Genomic DNA, 20733 nt, shown 5'->3' with positions numbered 1-20733 from the left:
ATGAACTCTTTTATTTCTTTTTATTCTTTCATGCACTTAAGATCATAGCAAGATAGAAAAGCCCTTGACTCAACACTAATATTTATTATATATAGCTCACGAACTCGATTACATAGAGGGATCTCAAAGCAAAAACTCAAAACTAATTCATACCAAAACTTTATTCTACTAGATGAAGATATTACCAAAAGGATCGAACTAAGAAAAACGGTAAAGATAGGAGTGTGATGGTGATACGATATCGGGGCACCTCCCCCAAGCTTGGCAGTTGCCAAGGGGAGTGCCCATACCCATATGATTATGTCTCCTTCTTCGAAAGTGGTGGTGTGATCTTCTTGGCAATGATGCCCCTTAAGATACGATTCTCCTCCTAGAGCTTATTGACCTCCTACTTGAGGCCCATATTTTCCTTACGGAGCTTACCTGTGACAGCTAAAGCTCCTTTCACCCATGGATGCTGCATAGTTGCTGGAGAACAGGTGACACTCTTTTTCATATTTTCATAAGAAAGAAATTTAACATTGGACGGGATGACCGAGTTTGGAATGGCTGAGCTCTGTAGTTCCCCCATCGTGAATCCAACTTGAAAATGAGAGGTAACTTCTTGATCCTCCTCCATGGCATCTATCCTTTTCAAGTCGGCCTCCATCTCATCCTCCGTTGATGGCCCAAAATAATAAGCATCGCTGTTTGCTCCTAGACTTGGCGTCGGGTGAGATACCCGAATCTCCCCGACTGACTCTTGAGAAGACATCTTGCTCTAAATCTACGACAGAAATAGCTCAAAACAAAGACAGAGGATATTTGCGTGATACGGTGGTCAAAACCTTCGGGAGATTATATAATGAATTTTTACCGACCAAAAGAAGTATCGTGCAAGAAAACGGAGTCTGGAGAGCACACGAGGTGCCCACGAGGCAGGGGCGCACCCTCCACCCTCGTGGGCGCCTCGTGTCCTTCCCGGACTACTTCTTATTTTCCTATTTTCTTAAATATTCCAAAACGGAGAAAAATTGCTATTAGAACTATTTTGGAGTCGGTTTACTTACCGTACCACATACCTATTCCTTTTCGGAGTCTGAAACGTTCTGGAAAGTGCCCCTTATGTATTCCTCCGGGTTACGATGTCAATAATATTAGTTTCAACATCTATAGGATTACCTGAGATATAATGTTTGATTCTTTGACCGTTCACCACCTTCGGATTTGTGCCTTCGAAGTTGTTGATTTTTATGGCACCGGAATGATAGACCTCCTCCATAACGTAAGGACCTTCCCATTTAGAGAGAAGTTTTCCTGCAAAAAATCTTAAACGAGAGTTGAATAGTAACACATAATAACCTACGTTCAACTCACGCTTTTGTATCCTTTTGTCGTGCCATGTTTTAACTTTTTGTTTAAACAATTTGGCATCCTCATAGGCTTGGGTTCTCCATTCATCTAGTGAGCTAATGTCAAATAACCTCTTCTCTCCGGCAAGTTTGAAATCATAGTTGAGCTCTTTAATAACCCAATATGCCTTATGCTCAAGTTCATGAGGTAAGTGACATGCTTTTCCATAAACCATTTTATATGGAGACATACCCATAGGATTCTTATATGCAGTTCTATAGGCCCATAATGCATCATCAAGTTTCTTGGACTAATTCTTTCTAGATCTATTAACAGTCTTTTGCAAAATTAATTTGAGCTCTCTATTGCTAAGTTCTACTTGACCACTAGACTGTGGGTGATATGGAGATGCAATTCTATGATTAACATCATACTTAGCAAGCATTTTACGAAAAGCACCATGAATATAATGTAAACCACAATCAGTCATGAGATATCTAGGGACTCCAAACCTCGGAAAAATAACTTCTTTAAGCATCTTAATAGAGGTGTTATGATCGGCACTACTAGTTGGAATAGCTTATACCCACTTAGTAACGTAATCAACAGCAACTAAAATATGTGTATATCCATTAGAGGCAGGAATAGTTCCCATATAATCAAAGGCCCAAACATCAAATGGTTCAATAACAAGAGAATACTTCATAGGAATTTCTTGACGTCTACTAATATTACCAATTCTTTGACATTCATCACAAGACAAGACAAACTTACGTGTATCTTTGAAGAGAGTAGGCCAATAAAAACTGGATTGTAATACCTTATGTGCAGTTCTATCTCCAGCATGGCGTCCTCCATATGCTTCGGAGTGACACTTGCGTAGGATCTGTTCCTATTCATGCTCAGGTACACAACGTCTAATAACACCATCTACTCCTTTATAAAGGTTTGGCTCATCCCAGAAGTAATGTCTTAAATCATAAAAGAACTTTTTCTTTTGCTGGTATGTGAAACTAGGTGGTATAAATTTAGCAACAATGTAATTAGCATAATCAGCATACCAGAGAGCAGTACGAGAAGCATTTACGACAGCTAATTGTTCATCAGGAAAGCTATCATCAATAGGTAGTGGGTCATCAAGAACATTCTCTAACCTAGACAAGTTGTCTACAACGGGGTTCTCAGCTCCCTTTCTATCAATAATATGCAAATCAAATTCTTGTAGCAAGAGAACCCATCTAATAAGTCTAGGTTTAGCATCTTTCTTTTCCATAAGATATTTAATAGCAACATGATCAGTGTGAATAGTTACTTTAGAATCAACAATATAAGGTCTGAACTTATCACAAGCAAATACAACTGCTAAGAATACTTTTTCAGTGGTAGCATGATTTCTCTGTGCAGTGTCTAGATTTTACTAGCATATTGAATAACATTTAATTTCTTATCAACTCTTTGCCCTAGAACAGCACCTACAACATAATTGCTAGCATCACACATATTTCAAAGGGTATATTCCAATCAGGTGACTGAACAATAGGTGCAGTGATCAAAGCTTTCTTAAGTATTTCAAATGCTTCTACACAATCATCATCGAAGACAAAAGGAATATATTTTTGTAATAAATTAGTCAGAGGCCTAGAGATTTTAGAAAAGTCCTTAATGAACCTCCAATAAAAACCGGCATGACTAAGGAAACTTCGTATACCTTTAATGTCCTTGGGACACAGCATCTTTTCAATAGCATCGACTTTAGCTTTATCAACTTCAATACCTCTTTCAGAAATTTTATGCCCCAAGACAATGCCCTCATTAACCATAAAGTGGCACTTCTCCCAATTCAAAACAAGACTAGTATCTTCGCATCCCTGCAAAACTCGATCAAGATTGCTCAAGCAATCATCAAAGGAGGATCCATAAACGGAGAAATCATCCATGAATACCTCACAAATCTTTTCACAAAAGTCAGAGAATATAGCCATCATGCATCTTTGAAAGGTAGCAGGTGCATTACATAAACCAAAAGGCATACGTATATAAGCAAAAGTACCGAAAGGGCAAGTAAAAGTAGTCTTTGCTTGATCGTCTGCTGACACAGGTATTTGAGAGAAACCAGAATAACCATCTAGAAAGCAGAAATGTGTATGTTTGGATAGTCTTTCTAGCATTTGATCAATAAAAGGTAAAGGGTAATGATCTTTCTTAGTGGCTTTATTTAATTTATGAAAATCAATTACCATCCTATAACCTGTAATAATTCTTTGTGGAATCAATTCATCTTTATCATTAGGAACGACAGTAATACCTCCCTTCTTAGGGACACAATAGACAGGACTTACCCACTGACTATCAGCAACGGGATAAATTATACCTGCCTCGAGGAGCTTTAGTATTTCCTTTCTTACCTCTTTCATCTTAGGATTTAACCGTCATTGATGATCTCTAACTGGTTTGGCATCTTCTTCCAAATTTATTTTGTGTTGGCATAGAGTGGGACTAATGCCCTTAAGATCATCAAGTGTATATCCAATAGCAGCACGGTGCTTCTTCAGAGTTTTCAATAATCTTTCCTCTTCCTGCTCTGAAAGATTAGAACTAATAATAACAGGATATATCTTCTTTTCATCAAGATAAGCATATTTAAGAGTATTAGGTCATGGTTTAAGCTCAAACACGGGATCACCCTTGGGTGGAGGGGGATCCCCTAGGATTTCAACAGGCAAGTTGTGTTTCAAAATAGGACCCTGTTTAAAGAATACTTCATCTATTTCCCTTCTTTCATTCATAAACATATCATTTTCGTGGTCTAGCAAATATTGTTCTAACAGATCAGTAGGAGGCACGGCAATAGAAGCAAGACCAATAATTTCATCCTTACTAGGCAATTCTTTATCATGGGGTTGTCTACGAAATTTAGCAAAATTAAAATCATGAGACATATCTCCTAAGCCAATCGTAACAACATCCTTTTCACAATCAATCCTAGCATTAACAGTATTCAAGAAGGGTCTACCAAATATAATGGGACAAAAGCTATCTTGTGGGGAACCAAGAACAAGAAAATCAGCAGGATATTTAACTTTCCCACACAAGACCTCGACATCTCTAACAATCCCCATTGGTGAAATAGTATCTCTATTTGCAAGCTTAATTGTAACATCAATATCTTCTATTTCAGCAGGTGCAATATCATGCATAATTTCTTCAAAAAGGAAAAAGGTATTGCACTAGCACTAGCGCCCATATCACATAAGCCATGATAACAATGATCTCCTATTTTAACAGAAATAACAGGCATGCCTACAATATGTATCTTAGCATCGGGTCTAGCAATGTTAGCAGCCTGTTCACAAAAATAAATAACATGCCCATCAATATTACCAGCCAAGAGATCTTTAACCATAGCAATACTAGGTTCAACTTTAATTTGCTTAGGGGGTGTATAAGTTCTAGTATTACTCTTACAAACAACAGTTGAAGCTTTAGCATGATCCTTTATCCTAACAGGGAAAGGTGGTTTCTCAACATAAGTAGTAGGAACAATAGGATCATTATAAGTCATAATCTTTTCTTCAACTGTAACAGGTGCAACTACTTTTACTTCAATGTGAGGATTATATTTAAACCACTTCTCATTAGGGAGATCAACATGAGTAGCAAATGTTTCACAGAAAGAAGCTACTATCTCAGAGTCAAGTCCATATTTAGTGCTAAATCCACGAAAAGCATCGGTATCCATAAAAGATTTAATACAATCAAACTTAGGTGTCATACCTGACTCCTTACTATCGTCGGAATCCCAATCTTCAGAGTTGAGTTTAATTCTTTCCAATAAATCCCACTTGAATTCAATAGTCTTAATCATATAAGAGCCAGCACAAGAAGTATCAAGCATGGTGTCGGTGTCAAAACCGGCGGATCTCGGGTAGGGGGTCCCGAACTATGCGTCTAGGCGGATGGTAACAGGAGACAAGGGACACGATGTTTTTACCCAGGTTCGGGCCCTCTCGATGGAGGTAAAACCCTACTCCTGCTTGATTGATATTGATGATATGGGTAGTACAAGAGTGGATCTACCACGAGATCAAGGAGGCTAAACCCTAGAAGCTAGCCTATGGTATGATTGTTGCAATGGTTGTGTTGTCCTACGGACTAAAACCCTCCGGTTTATATAGACATCGGAGAGGGCTAGGGTTACACAGAGTCGGTTACAATGGTAGGAGATCTACATATCCGTATCGCCAAGCTTGCCTTCCACGCCAAGGAAAGTCCCATCCGGACACGGGACGAAGTCTTCAAATCTTGTATCTTCATAGTATTGGAGTCCAGCTGACGATGATAGTCCGGCTGTCCGGACACCCCCTAGTCCAGGACTCCCTCAGTAGCCCCTGAACCAGGCTTCAATGACGATGAGTTCGGCGCGCATATTGTTCGGCATTGCAAGGCGGGTTCCTCCTCCGAATAATTCATAGAAGATTGTGAACACCAGGATAGTGTCCGGCTCTGCAAAATAAATTCCACATTCCACCGTAGAGAGAATAATATGTACACAAGTTCAATCTGCTGACGTATTTTGTGGCATGACGTCACACCACTACCAAGCCTTTACTTGAATCGTTTTTCATTATCCCACCTCAGCGCGTTTAGCGAAGCGGTTTCCTTGGCACGTCTTGTCGAAGCAGAGATCGTGTTCCCCTTATTCCGGGATTCTCATCAATACGGACGTGGGTAACCCAACCGCGCCATTGATGGTGGCGCTTGGGAGATAAGCGAGTTTTACCAGGCTGGTGGGGACGCATAGTCTTCGTCCGCCCATATATAAGGGGATAAGGATCCACCCTTTTTTACCTACGCCTTCTTCCTCCTTTGCTTATCCATCTCCGCGCACTCGAGCTCCAGCGCCCAAGTTCGCACATCTCGCCTCAACCTTCTGCAGCCATGTCCGGAGCGGGAGGCAAGTGGATGGCCTCCTCCGTTACGGAGGGGCACATCGAAAGACTGCGCAGCGCCGGATATCTGTCTAGCGACATCGCGCACCGGCTGCCCGACAAGGGACAGCTCATCCCCACCCCCAGGCCCCATGAGAGGGTCGTATTCCTTCCCCACTTCCTCCGCGGACTGGGCTTCCCACTTCATCCCTTCGTCCGGGGGCTCATGTACTATTACGGTGTAGATTTCCATGATCTGGCGCCGAATTTCATCCTCAACATCTCGGCGTTTATCATTGTGTGCGAGGCCTTCCTCTGCATCCAGCCCCACTTCGGCTTGTGGCTCAAGTCCTTCATTGTCAAGCCGAAGGTAGTGAAGGGGAATCAGGCGGAGTGCGGAGGCGCCATGGTGGGCAAAATGCCCAACGTCCTCTGGCTCGAGGGCGCCTTTGTGGAAACCATCAAGGGGTGGCAATCGGGGTGGTTCTATATCACCGAGCCGCGTGACCCTAAATGGGCAGCGGCCCCCGAGTTTAGATCTGGTATCCCCATGGAGCTCACCTCCTGGAAAGAGAAGGGCTTGCTATGGGGTAGTTCGGAGGAGCTGACCGGACTCCAGTCCTGTCTCCAGACCCTGGTGAACAAGAAGCTCAAGCTTGTGAATGTGATCCAGGTCATGCTCGTCCGCCGGATTCTCCCCTGCCAACAACGGGCCTTCAATCTGTGGGAGTTTGATCCGGCACAACACCGGACCCTGAGCGGGCTCTTCGACATGACGTACGAAGCTGCCTGGAGGGTGCTGTTCAAGGGCGGAGAAGCCCCTGCATCCGCGACGGAAGACCGCGGATTCAGCACCAAGCGCCCGGCCGGCGAGGTAAGCTTTGTTATCCTCTATGGGACACTTATTTTCTTCCATAGTTTGACTCTATGTGGGATTTTAAAAACTCCCAATGCCCTTAACAGGACTGGCAGAGGACGTCCGGACAGGTCAACTGTCCGGCTCCCCTCCCCAAAGAACCAGCGGATGCCCGTTTAACGGGGCTGCTAGTCCCGGAACTTTATGTGGTGCCGGAGAAGAAGGCCAAAAAGGAGGCCACGGGAACCCGAAGAAGTTCCCGACGCCAGGTGATATCGGACTCATCGTCCGATGGCTCCGAGGCGGACTCCTCCCCCGAAGACGAGGAGGAGAAAGAGGACTCTCCCCCGGAGGGGGGAGAGAGGAAAAGGAAGGCTTCCCCAACGGGGGAGGCCGAAGGGTCCAAGAGGGGAAGGACCCTTCCCCCGGATGGCTCCGCCAACGCCAATGATGGCGACGAGGAGTGGCCCTCGAGGGCCAAGCCCCTGGCAAGATCGTAAGTATCCGGACTCCTGAGTGATTGGTGTTTTATTTTTCGTGCCACGTAGTATCCTTCTAATGCCGCATACTATTTGTAGCCCGGCCGAGGAGGATCTTCCCGCTTCATCCAGCGAGTCCTTGGCGCCGTCGGATGTGGATTCCATTCCGACCGCCTCCACCCCTTGCGATGCTGAGGATGCCGAGGTGGGATCCCAGGAGGGGACCCGCCAGGAGGGGGAGGCTCCGGAGGTGCCACAGGGCAACCCCCCGGACTTCGTGCCGGACTCCGCACCGGAACTCGCAGTGGTTCTGGAGTCCGGCAGGCGGCCCCTTCGCAAGAAGGGCAAGACCGTGACACCGGCGGCCTCCGTCAACCGGAGGCGCCGGACAACTTGTTAGAGGCGCTCAACGGCGCTTCCATCGAGGAAGAACACCGCACTATCATGAGTGCGGTGATTCAGAAGGTTCAGCTCGCCAAGAGCAGGCTGACCGTAGCCTGCAGTAGCCTTCTAACAGGCTTTGAGGTAAGAAGTTTAAAATATGTAATGTAATACCGCATAGACAGTAGCCCCTGATGCTCGGTTCGGTGTTCAGAAAGAAAAGCCGGACTGAGGATCTAAAAAAGATATACGCAGGATTGCTAAAAATTATGTCAATATGGGTTTGCAGGCTGTGCTGCTGACCTCTGCCGCACTGACTGCAGAGGTCGGTGCTTTGAAGCAGGACCTCGAGCGGTCCGAGCAAGAGCTCGGCCGTGCCAAGAAGCAGCTCGAGGACAAAGAAGGTGAGTAACACCACTTTGAAATTTTACCTTACAGAAAAGGATTTAGGTTGCAATAAAAATAACAAGGATAACATGGGTACTGCAGGGGCCACGAACGAGGTGGCGACCCTGAAGGAGGCCGTGTCCGCGGCCGAACGCAATGCGGCTGTGGAGCGAGCGGAGCGAGAGAGGCAGGAGGCGCGGGTGGCGGAGGTGTGGCAAGAACTCCAGGCTCTCATGGAAAAGCATGAGAGTTTGGAGCGCGACTCGAAGACTCGGGAGTCCGAGCTTGCCTCGGCTCTTGAAAGTGCCAAAGCCGCTAAGACCGAGGCCCATAAGGCCCTCCAGGAGATTGAGGCGATGAAGAAGATAGCGGCGGGTAAGGCATTTTTCATGCAAAGCAAGCATGTGAATGTAAATTACCTGTTACTTACCCGAATTCGGAGCTCTCCAGGGGCGTTTGCAGATATGCCTCGCAGCGTGTCCGATGCCGCCGCATTCTACCAGGCTGAGGAGGGGAGCTCGACGGAGAAGGTCTTCTGGTCTCAGTACGCTGAGGCCGGACATCCGGTGCCCCCTAGCGACCAGCTGAAGCAGCTGGTCGAGCTCCACAAGGTAGCCGAGCAGGCCATGAAGGGCCTCATAGTCCGGCTATGGCCTGGAGAGGCCATGCCTGGGAGCTACTTCGGCCACGTGCGGCGGCTAGTGGATGCGTGTCCCTGGGTGGAGGTCATCAAGCGCTCCGCCTGCATTGAAGGTGCCCGTCGGGCCCTTGCCCGCGCAAAGGTGCATTGGGGCAGGCTGGATGCGGAGAGGCTCCTGACGGACGCGCCGCCACCGGGCAAAGAGTATCGTACGCCCGTGATGTACTATAAGACTGTCCTGAAGGGTGCCCGCAAGATTGCGGATGAGTGCCCCAGAGATGTAATTATTGAGTAGACTCGCCATGTGTTATCCTGTGTGCTGAAAACATTGTTCATATGCGCTAAGCAACGCTTATTTGATTTAAAATATTACCTTCTGTGCGGCCGTTTATTAAATCTGAGAGATGGCAAGTCGTTGGCTTTAGCCCCCATGCCACGAGTGCTGGGGTGTTCGGGATAAACTTGAGCGCTCTTGTTCCCATTTTTGGGTCCATCTAGGGAGGCGCTCAACACAACGAACAAGGCAACCGGACTTATAATGCTTGAACACTCTCACTTAGCCATAGAATTCTATAATTTTAAATTTCGGCGAAGCCCCTAGTGTCGGAAGACCGAGTTCGGGGCGCTATCCACGCCTGGGCCGGACACTATCCGGTTCCTCGCTCTAAGTGGCGTAAGTCTTTAGGGACTCGAAAAGACCTCTCGAACAGCGACCAGTCTCTCGCCTTATCATGACAGTTAGTTTTAGCTTTCTCCACTAAGGCGCTCGCCCAGCTCAACCGGGGCGCAATCGCAGTGGTTCTCCCAGTGCTACCTTAGCCGATAGAACGGAACGTAAGGTACCAAAACATGGGAGCCGGGGAAACCCAACTATTGACCCAAGACATGATTCGGAGCTGATGCATATAATGCTATAAGTTCGAGGTGCCGCACTTGTGAAAGTGTTCAGACTTATCACACCATAATGCGGGGAACGTAAGCCCCTGGTGTATTCGGCCGTACCAAATTGTACGGATGCAAGATGTCGTAAATGAACATATATATAAACAAAGGAATGCAATTATAAGCGAAAAAATGATGCATTGTTTATTTAGGGAATTCTGCCATGAGTGCAGAACAATACAAATAGTGCGGTAAGCAAGGGAGTGGAGTATTTTAAACATGTCCCCCTCCAGGGGTGGGCTGCGGAATGTTGTAATAAACAGATTTAATGCTCGTAATGGAGACCACCTGAGTGTTCGTCATAGCCCTTGTTCCTCCTTGGCTGTTGCATCATGAGTTCGGCCGATCTACTGCCGGACAAGACCTCTTGTAAACGGAGTCCTGTAGATAAGATGAAATAAAAAAAAGGAAAAAAGGCGACACACTTAGGAGCCCCTGGTGTGGTTGAGCCGCACTTTGGGCCTGTCGTGGTCGTGCCCCTCCCCCTATGCCCAAGGTATCTCCAGAGCGTAATGATGTACGCGGGGAGTTTGTCTTGCAATCATGCAAGGGCTGGGGGTTGGGCCGCATTGCTACGCGTGCTCGGAACGTGCCAGGTGGTCTTGATGTATGTTGCTCCGGGCGCGTTTAATCATGTCCGGTCTTTTAACGTCCGGACTCGAAAATTGCCTTAAGAGGCTGTTCTGTACTTCTGCCGCGAGAGCCGCTGTGTGTTCCTCCGTTCGGAGGGAGTGTTCAGTATTTCCGTTGACCGTGATGACTCCTCGAGGGCCTGGCATCTTGAGCTTAAGGTATGCATAATGCGGCACCGCGTTGAACTTTGCAAACGCAGTTCGTCCGAGCAGGGCGTGATAGCCACTGCGGAACGGGACTATGTCAAAGATTAATTCCTTGCTTCGGAAATTATCCGGGAATCCGAAGACCACTTCCAGCGTGACCGAGCCTGTGCAATTGGCCTCGACACCTGGTATGACGCCTTTGAAGGTCGTCCTTGTAGGTTTAATCCTTGAGGGGTCTATGCCCATTTTGCGCACTGTATCCTGATAAAGCAGGTTCAGGCTACTGCCGCCGTCCATGAGGACTCTAGTGAGGTGAAATCCATCGACGATTGGGTCTAGAACCAATGCGGCGAATCCGCCATGGCGGATACTGGTAGGGTGGTCCCTTCGATCGAAAGTGATCGGACAAGAGGACCATGGATTGAACTTCGGGGCGACTGGCTCCATCGCATATACGTCCCGAAGTGCACGCTTCCGCTCCCTCTTGGGTATGTGGGTTGTGTATATCATATTTACCGTCCGCACTTGTGGGGGGAAACCCTTCTGCCCTCTACTGTTCGGCGGCCGGGTCTCTTCCTCGTCGTCGCTGTGCAGCCCCTTGTCATTGTTTTCGGCAATTAGCTTGCCTGCCTGCTTAAGTACCCAACAATCTCTGTTGGTGTGATTAGCTGGCTTTTCGGGGGTGCCATGTATCTGGCAAGAGCGGTCGAGTATTCGGTCCAAATTGGACGGACCGGGGTAGTTCTTTTGAATGGCTTCTTCCGTTGACCAGGTTTAGAGCCTCTGAATCCGGCGTTCACTGCCGTATCCTCATTGTCATCGCCGTTAATGTGGCGTTTGTTTTTGTTTCAACGTGACCTGCCATTGTGGTCCTTAGTATCCGGATTGCCAGCATTTTTGCTAAGGTTGTTGCTGCGAGCTAGCCAGCTATCCTCTCCCGCACAGAAGCGGGTCATGAGTGATGTGAGCGCTGCCATGGATTTCGGCTTTTCCTGTCCTAGGTGCCGGGCCAGCCACTCGTCGCAGATGTTATGTTTGAAGGCTGCGAGGGCCTCTGCATCCGGACAGTCGACGATTTGATTTTTCTTCGTTAAGAACCGTGTCCAGAACTGTCTGGCCGATTCGTCTGGCTGCTGAATTATGTGGCTTAGGTCATCAGCGTCTGGTGGTCGCACGTATGTGCCCTGGAAGTTGTTGAGGAATGCGGCTTCCAGGTCCTCCCAACACCCAATTGACTCTGCGGGCAAGCTGTTAAGCCAATGCCGAGCTGGTCCTTTAAGCTTGAGTGGGAGATACTTGATGGCGTGGAGATCGTCGCCGCGGGCCATATGGATGTGAAGAAGATAATCTTCGATCCAAACCGCGGGGTCTGTTGTGCCATCGTAGGATTCGATGTTCATGGGTTTAAACCCTTCAGGGATTTGATGATCCATTACTTCGTCTGTGAAGCATAGTGGGTGTGCGGCACCTCTATATTGAGCAATATCACGACGTAGCTCCAGAGAGCGTTGTCTGTTGTGTTCGGCCCGGCCGGAGTTGCTGTATCCGGTGCGACGGTAGTCGTCGTGGGTCGTGGGACGCCCTCGTGATCCGTATATAGATCTGGATTGTCTTGCCTTGTCCTCCAATATATCCCGCAAGTCCGGCGCATTCCCCTGTGGCTTCGTACTTTTCGAGCGATGCCGGGGTACGGTCCTGATGGGGGGCCTAGATGCCTCTCTATCGCGACCACGGGGTGGTCGGTCTACCGTATTGTGCGCAGGTGATGAAGGTTTGTATGCTTCCTCCTCTAGTCGGGGGAGCAACTTGCGTTTTGGGTAGCTTTTGGAGGGGCGTTCGAGTTCATACTCTTTGGCCGCGAGGACCTCGGTCCATCTGTCGGCCAGCAGGTCTTGATCAGCTTGAAGCTGTTGCTGCTTTTTCTTTAGGCTGTTCGCCATGGCCATTAGCCTGCGTTTAAAACGCTCTTGTTCGATGAGATCCTCGGGCACGACAAATTCGTCGTCATTGAGGCTTGCCTCGTCTCCGGAGGGAGGCATGTAATTGTCATCCTCTAACTCCTCGTCTACTGCTCTCTCTCGAGGGCTGGCTTCCCCGTCCTCCTGTGCTGAATTGTGCTGGAGGGGGTTGTCTTCGGCACTCTCTGGGGTGTTATTATCTCCAGTGCCGGAATCTCCATTCTTGCTGTGGCGGGATTTAGAGCGGCGCCGCTGACGTCGGCGCTTGGGCTGTTTCTTAGAGAAATCTGCCTCCACTGCTTCTTCGCCGTCCCCATCCTTTGGGGTGTCCACCATGTATGTGTCATACGATGAGGTGGTCTTCCAGTGCCCTGTAGGCGCTGGTTCTTGATTGTCTCCGGCATCGTCGTCCATACCATCGATGTCTTCCGAGTCATAGTCTAGCATGTCGGTTAAATCATTGACAGAGGCTACGAAGTGGGTGTTGGGTGGGCTTTGAATTTCTTCGTCGTCCGCATCCCAACCGTCCTGCCCGTAGTCCGGCCAGGGTTCCCCTGATAACGAGAGATACTTTAGCAAATGCAAGATGTCGCCAAAGGGTGAGTGCTGAAAGATGTCCGCGGCGGTGAACTCCATAATCGGCGCCCAATCGGATTCGATTGGCAGGGGCGCAGGAGGTTCGGAGTCCGGCAAAGAGTCCGGCGCCTCGGAGTCACGAGCTTTATAAGGGACAAGATCAGTATTCGGATCTATCGCCGTAGAAGTTGCAGCCCCCGAGGCGGTGTCCAGCCACCCATCCTCGATCTACGTGATCGGCTCCGAACTATGGGTCGTAGCGGATTCGTGTGCGGCCTCCAGGGTACTGTCCGGCGGCAGAGCTAGATCATGCCCATCGTGGCAGTACGGCACACTCGGCTGTGGCTCGACTCCATCAAAGATCAAGTCCCCACGGATGTCAGCCGTGAAGTTTAGGCTTCCAAACCTGACCTGATGGCCAGGCGCGTAGCTTTCGATCTGCTCCAGATGGCCATGTGAATTGGCCCGCAGTGCGAAGCCGCCGAACACGAAGATCTGTCCGGGGAGAAGAGTCTCACCCTGGACGGCGTTGTTGTTGATTGAAGAAGCCATCAAGCCTATCAGTGACGACACAGAGGAACTCTCAATGAAAGCACCAATGTCGGTGTCAAAACCGGCGGATCTCGGGTAGGGGGTCCCGAACTGTGCGTCTAGGCGGATGGTAACAGGAGACAAGGGACACGATGTTTTTACCCAGGTTCGGGCCCTCTCGATGGAGGTAAAACCCTACTCCTGCTTGATTGATATTGATGATATGGGTAGTACAAGAGTGGATCTACCACGAGATCAAGGAGGCTAAACCCTAGAAGATAACCTATGGTATGATTGTTGCAATGGTTGTGTTGTCCTACGGACTAAAACCCTCCGGTTTATATAGACACCGGAGAGGGCTAGGGTTACACAGAGTCGGTTACAATGGTAGGAGATCTACATATCCGTATTGCCAAGCTTGCCTTCCACGCCAAGGAAAGTCCCATCCGGACACGGGACGAAGTCTTCAATCTTGTATCTTCATAGTATTGGAGTCCGGCTGACGATGATAGTCCGGCTGTCCGGACACCCCCTAGTCCAGGACTCCCTCACATGGTGCGATCATTGAGAGAAAGCCGAGCATAAAAAATTTGAATGATCGTTTCTCTTGAGAGCTTGTGATGGGGGCATGAATATAACATTGACTTAAGCCTCCCCCAAGCTTGAGCAATGCTTTCTCCTCCGCGAGGCCAAAAATTATATATATAATTACGATCACGATGAACAAGATGCATAGGATAAAACTTCTGGTGAAATTCCAATTTCAATCGTTTATAGTCCCAAGATCCCGTATCATCACATAGCCTATACCATGTCAATGCGTCTACCTTCAAAGATAAAGGGAAGACCTTCTTCTTAACAACGTCATCAGGCATACCTGCAAGCTTAAATAATCCACAAACTTCATCCACATAGATAAGGTGTAAATCGGGATGCAATGTTCCATCTCCTGCAAAAGGATTAGCTAGCAGTTTCTCTATCATACACGAAGGAATTTCAAAGTAATCATTTTCAGTAGGTTCAGTAGGTTGAGGAGCAACTCTTTGCTCTACTGGTCGGGGTGAAGATATCCCAAACAAGCCCATCAAAGGATTAGTTTCCATAGTAACAAGTGACAGTAAATTTCAGCACACTATATAAATGTTTCCTTACCAAGTTCCACTCACCAAAGGCGCTTCACTCCCTGGCAACGGTGCCAAAAAAGAGACTTGATGACCCACAAGTATAGGGGATCTATCATAGTCCTTTCGATAAGTAAGAGTGTCGAACCCAACGAGGAGCAGAAGCAAATGACAAGCGGTTTTCAGCAAGGTATTCTCTGCAAGCACTGAAATTGCAGGTAACAGATAGTTTTGTGATAGGATAATTTCTAACGGATAACAAGCAATGAAAGTAAATAAAGTGCAGCAAGGTGGGCCAATCCTTTTTGTAGCAAAGGACAAGCCTGGACAAGTTCCTATAATGAGAAAAGCATCCCACTTATGATTAGCCCCTATTGCAAGCATCCATAACTACAAAAGAAGTATTAAGGTAAACCTAACCATAGCATGAAACAAGTGGATCCAAATCAGCCCCTGACGAAGCAACGCATAAACTAGGGTTTAAGCTTTTGTCACTCTAGCAACCCATTATCTACTTATTACTTCCCAATGCCTTCCTCTAGGCCCAAATAATGGTGAAGTGTCATGTAGTTGACGTTCACATAACACCACTAGAGGAGAGACAACATACTTCTCATCAAAATATCAAACGAATACCAAATTCACATGACTACTAATAGCAAGACTTCACCCATGTCCTCAGGATAAAAAAATAACTACTCACAAAGCATATTCATGTTCATAATCAGAGGGGTATTAATATGCATTAAGGTTCTGAACATATGATCTTCCACCAAATAAACCAACTAGCATCAACTACAAGGAGTAATCAACACTACTAGCAACCCACATGTACCAATCTGATGTTTTGGTACAAAGATTGGATACAAGAGATGAACTAGGGTTTGTGAGGAGATGGTGCTGGTCAAGATGTTGATGGAGATTGACCCCCTCCCGATGAGAGGATCGTTGGTGATGATTTCCCCCTCCCGGAGGGAAGTTTCCCCGGTAGATCAGCTCCACCGGAGCCCTAGATTGGTTCCGCCAAGGTTCCAGCTCGTGGCGGCGGAGTTTCGTCCCGTAAGCTTGCTTATGATTTTTTCCAGGGTAGAAGACTTCATATAGCAGAAGATGGGCACTGGAGGGCTGCCAGGTGGCCCACGAGGCAGGGGGCGCGCCCTTTAAGGGTGGGCGCGCCCCAACCCTCCTGGACTGTGGGTGGCCCCCCTCAGGTATTTCTTCCGCTGAATAATTCTTATTAATTCCAAAAATGACTTTCGTGGAGTTTCAGGACTTTTGGAGCTATGTAGAATAGGTTTCCAATATTTGCTCATTTTCCAGCCCAGAATCCCAGCTGCGAGCATTCTTCCTCTTCATCTTAAACCTTGTAAAATAAGAGGGAATAGCCATAAGTATTGTGACATAACGTGTAATAACATCCCATAATGCAATAAATATCGATATAAAAGCATGATGAAAAATGGACGTATCAGACACAACATTATTACTCCTATATATAGATAAAGAGAACATAGATTTGCGCTTTATTAAAAAAATACATTGGGATGCCGAGCTTCAAGAAAAAGTAAAACCTATGCTGGGAGGCCCATAGGCCAGTACGTACATGATGAACCTCAAAAAATAGGTTGAAACCACTGCCTCGGTATGTCGTGGGCTACGCATGTTGAAAAAACAAAACCTAGGTCTAGCTGATACTTGTTCGCCCTCTGGAATAAATGATACCAACTAGATCCCCGATACCCCTTTCCCGCAATAAAAAAAAAGATCCCCGAAACCCCTGAAAAAAAGCTCCCCGATGACAGTCATGGTTGGAAATTTATTTTGTTTATTGACTAGGTTGACAAACCCGTGGGCCCCAACGTCAGTATACAATTAGGAGGAAGCTTTTTTTTCCAATGAGGCACTTTCTTGCGTACAACTTGGACCTGGTGGGTCCCCACTGTCAGTCTCTCGGCATACAGTCCTCTCCAGATTCCTCCCTTTGTTGAGCATGTTGACAACGGCATACGGCGGCGCCACGGCGAGCGCACACGGAGGGAAAAGAACCGGAGTTGGGGAAGATGCCTTCATTCTTTCGAACATACCGCACTAATCTGGTGGTTGTAGCCCTCTCACCCAAAAGTTGTATTGCCCGTGTTTGATTCCAACTGGTCCAGTTGAAAAATATTTAACACTTGCCAAAATTTCGTCCCTAGTTTACCCAGTTTTTTGCACACTCAACATTGTCTTGCCATTTTGAAAATAGCATATCCTTTTGACTTTGCATCATATGAAGATGTGCTATACATGAATGTTGATCAGCATGATGTTAACTTGTTGTTAGTTCCATTTTTTACCATGAATAAAATTAACAACATTCTGTTATCCATGTTTGAAAAGTGCCTATTGATTTAAATGCTCAGCTTTTGAAACATGCAGTTTCTTATTTGAAAATCACTTGGACAAGCAGCCATCACTGGTGTTGGATTCGATGCCACACTTCTTCAATCCCCCGGTTGCGTGAGGGGGAATAGACTTTCGTCCTGTGCTGCCAGTTGGGGAATGGAGCAAACTGGATTAAAGAGGGGGCCGGCGGCGCGACTGAACAAGCACATCAGACGCAATTTTTTTCAGTTGATGACTCTCGATGGCGTTTTTTACTTGCCTCTACACCATACAACTTGTATTTTTAGCCTCCTAGTCTGTGGTGGACCAGCAACCCATTTGCTGGGCAGGCTAACCTACAGAAAGCAGCACTTGATTTTTCATGAAGCCCCCAAACAATGCAGTACTATGTTTGTTTTGGGGCCGAAAACATTACGGCAGGGGTTGAGCGGGGGAGGGGGAAGACAGAGCAAAAATATAAAAAAGAGCGGATGCGCCGTTGCTACCCTAACAAGCAGGTGCAATTCTTCTAGGAAGGTGTGCCGTTGACACCCACACGTCACAAATCCCACAGTAGACATACTAGCAAGTTTACACACAAGTACAAGAAAAGGTAAACATTCGTATCAAACTTAGGTTCACAAGACACGTTCATATTCATAGCCAACATTTAGAATCAACAACTCAAAATATTCATATATACACAAGTTCAGCATGTCTATGCATCCAAATGATTGATAGATCACAAGACAATATTCATAGATAATTCACAAAACGATTCAGATATACACATGTCCAGTATGTTTCTGCATCCAAATTATTGAGATCACAGCCAATATCATGCATGGACAAACTTTAATTACCTAGGTTATAGACTGGTAAATGGTGTTCAGTCAGAGGTATTTCTTGCTAAAATTAATGCTTGTACAATTACACTTTTGAGTACATAAGAGGTAGCACAAACAACCTGAACTTTCCTTGTAGGTTTATCCTCGAGATAGTGGCCTCGATGCTGAGGGAGGTTTGAGCAACTTGGCCACTAATTTCATCCAACTTGTTTACTGGCTCATCTTGGTCCTGTAGCTCGCCAAAATTCTACATTGCAGACAATAAAGGAGGCGGTCAATAAAATGAACCACCTAAATTTTTTGTGCAGTTCAACTGAAATGGAGCATCCCTGGCATGTAGACTGATTAAGTGCCAAATGAATATACTCATCAACCAACTTGTCTGGAATCTTTAGACACCACGCCATACAAGTCGCTAACATATGTGCCGATAACCAAAAGGCACAAGTTGGGACCAAAGACTGAACTGTGTTTTTCTGGCTATGCGCCAAGCAATATTGTTGGCATTCACTCTCCTAATACTTGGAGTTTGACAACTGGTTGATGTCGGTTGATACTCGAATGAATATAGGCACTTCTTCTTGTCAACATTGATGCTTGTCTGAGTGAACTTTGGAGTACATAGCAGCAACATAAGTATTTGTCCACCTGATCTTTTTGTGCAGTTCTACTGAAATTGCCCAATGTAATGATTTGCCTGCGAGTTCAGGCTCCAAGTTACTCCTTTATGAAATCGGCAAACAGTAGCACAATAACAAATTACAAATACATATGACATGCACAATAATCAGGATAAAGACCGGTACCAACCTGTATGAGGTAGCATATCAATTACTATTTCCTTTAACTGGAAGCCGAGATAAGCAACTGACATGAAAGGAAGGAAGAAAGCAAGCCGTGATAAAGTGACTGACAGGAAGGGAAGGAAGCAGTCGAGGCAATGAAGCACTCAAAGTTTTTGTGCAGTTCCACAAAAATCAAGCATCCTTGTTGGCACATATATTGAGAGAGTGAGATTACTGTAATAGTGAGACTAGTTGATGAAACATACACTAACAAATAGAAGCACCCTCATTATCTTAATGGGTAAAGTTAGCAACATAGTAGTCTTGCTTAAAGACAGGTATTAGTTTATTTAATCAGTGCCAATTAGCTCAACACTCAAAGCATTGCCATGTATCATAGGTTGCAAAACTTTAACGTGCAAAGATAAAGGAGTTTCTCATGATAGTAGAAACATAGTAGCATGATACAAATAGAGATGACAACAAACAAATATGGATGAAGGCCTTTGGTCGGTACCAACCTGAGCAAAAAAGATTATTCAAGTAGTCCTAGAAGAGATGATAAAGCACTCAATGGAATCACTCAATAGTATATATTTTTGTGCACTTAAAATGTATGGTTTAAATAACTCTTGTTTACCAGTGGTGAGATTATATTGAAATATTATCAAGAAACTTCCAGCAGAGTTAAAGCACTGGCTGGGATACAGTTCATTGTATTCTCTTGTGCAGTTCCACTAAAATGTACGATTGGCACAACATGATCCCTTTTTGCACAAGTAGGAACAAGGTGAAACCTTCATTAGCTTAGTGAGAAAGGATAGAAAGACATTAGGATAGTACTTTAATAGTGGCATCAAATTATGATGGACAATACGCAAAACATTGCCTCATTGAATCAATGGAAATAAATTGACATGCAAAACAATAGCATTATTATGTCATGACACTACCAAGATTCCCTCCCTGCTCCACCACATGATTCACCTCCACAGACACACACATATACACATACATGATTCAGCATAGGGTGCTACTAAAGATTTGTTTAACTCCGACAGGAAAATTAGGCAGCAATAAATTAGTGCTACTTAAGTACTCCTAATTAATTAAGTGACCTTGCAGGAGAGGCATCAGAATCCAGTTAATTAGTATGATGTGTCGTCAAGCCAAGTACTACTCTGTTGCATTTCTCTATCTATCTCTACTCTATTACTCTAACAAAAAACAGAGTTGGTGATGATGGTGTGCCTGCCATCCTGCAATATAGGACGTTTGATTTATATCTGACGGATAGGAAGGAAACTATGGCAATCTTGCAAAAAAGGTACCCACACCCCTCTCCACATTTGCAAATAAGGCTTTCCCTCATTCATCCTTTTATCTCACAAGATAAACTACTCATACAAATGCATCTTGATGTTACGTCCAACGCACGGGCATCTTGCTAGTCTTCCAAGTAAATTAAGACTAGTAGAAACACAACAATACAATACCACTAGCAAGATGTCAGGATAACATAGGATGGTACCATTGTGTGATCTTCTTCATTTCCTCCTCCTCGTTCTTCTTCTTCTTCTTCTTCTTCTTCTTCTTCTTCTTCTTCTTCTTCTTCTTCTTCTTCTTCTTCTTCTTCTTCTTCTTCTTCTTCTTCTTCTTCTTCTTCTTCTTCTTCTTCTTCTTCTTCTTCTTCTTCTTCTTCTTCTTCTTCTTCTTCTTCTTCTTCTTCTTCTTCTTCTTCTTCTTCTTCTTCTTCTTCTTCTTCTTCTTCTTCTTCTTCTTCTTCTTCTTCTTCTTCTTCTTCTTCTTCTTCTTCTTCTTCTTCT

This window comes from Triticum dicoccoides, chromosome 2B, assembly GCF_002162155.2.
Source record: "Triticum dicoccoides isolate Atlit2015 ecotype Zavitan chromosome 2B, WEW_v2.0, whole genome shotgun sequence".
In the NCBI taxonomy this organism is placed as follows: domain Eukaryota; kingdom Viridiplantae; phylum Streptophyta; class Magnoliopsida; order Poales; family Poaceae; genus Triticum; species Triticum dicoccoides.
This window is presented reverse-complemented; position numbering follows the sequence as displayed.